Genomic DNA, 922 nt, shown 5'->3' on the forward strand with positions numbered 1-922 from the left:
GGTCTTTATAAACCAACATTTTGTCGCACATTATCGGGAAATGTGACTACTAAGAGTTGAAAAGCATGCCAAGCCAATAATGAACAAGGTTGTTTGTATTTTTTAGCACCATGTTGACAGCTGTATGGACAAAATGGCCCATTACGCCGATACCTTAGGTATTTGTAGTATTAGAAACATTTTCCTTGGCGGGCGTGCATGGTTTACAAATAACAAAAACTATATTGTGTGTAACTGTTGCACTAACATGAAACAGTTGACATAATCTTGTCTTCATCAACTTTATAGAGTTATTACGGATAAGTGGAGCCTCTACTTTCTAAAGTTGTGGCTATGGCCTTGTGTGATATTTTTTCTCTTAACTTTTATCCTCCTGCCACCTAACTCCCTTCCAAAAATAAAACAATAAAGACATAACACAGTGGATATTCACCAAAGAATGACTGCATTATCATGTGCGTTACTAGCGAAATAGTCATCGGTGAAAGTTCGGTTTACAATATAATTTTCCTCTGTTCACTTAGGCATCTGTCTCCCCCATCATCACAACCACCTTCCCTTTTGGTTCAACTGCCTTGCGATTGTTATCATGACGTCATGCACTTGAATGTGCACCATCTAGTTAGAACAAATACGATTGCTTTTATTTGATCAGTTATAGCGCATTAGAGTCTGTCGTCAGATCCTTATCATTATATGTATGAACCACAGGAACAGGCAATTTGTACAGTTAGAACGGCAAGGCACGTACTAGCAACCGACTTTTAAAGCAACAGCAGTAAAATTCAAAGCAGGTAATTTTTTTGTTATTGTTTTAGTTGTTCGGTTTCGGTTTATTACACATTATTTGGAACGTTTTTCTACTTCCTCACATGCTCACATCCATGCACAACAGCGGATGCACAACTTGAAAATGAAATGA

At 37.6% G+C, this 922-nt stretch overlaps 1 protein-coding gene across 1 annotated transcript in view; it reads right to left on the reverse strand.

The window, feature by feature from the left end:
• LOC119588853 (trichohyalin-like) overlaps positions 1–922 on the reverse strand; it is a gene marked incomplete in the record, with an annotated part of 10,500 nt that overhangs the window by 4,662 nt on the left and 4,916 nt on the right.

Source organism: Penaeus monodon, chromosome 24 (assembly GCF_015228065.2).
Source record: "Penaeus monodon isolate SGIC_2016 chromosome 24, NSTDA_Pmon_1, whole genome shotgun sequence".
Lineage (NCBI taxonomy): Eukaryota > Metazoa > Arthropoda > Malacostraca > Decapoda > Penaeidae > Penaeus > Penaeus monodon.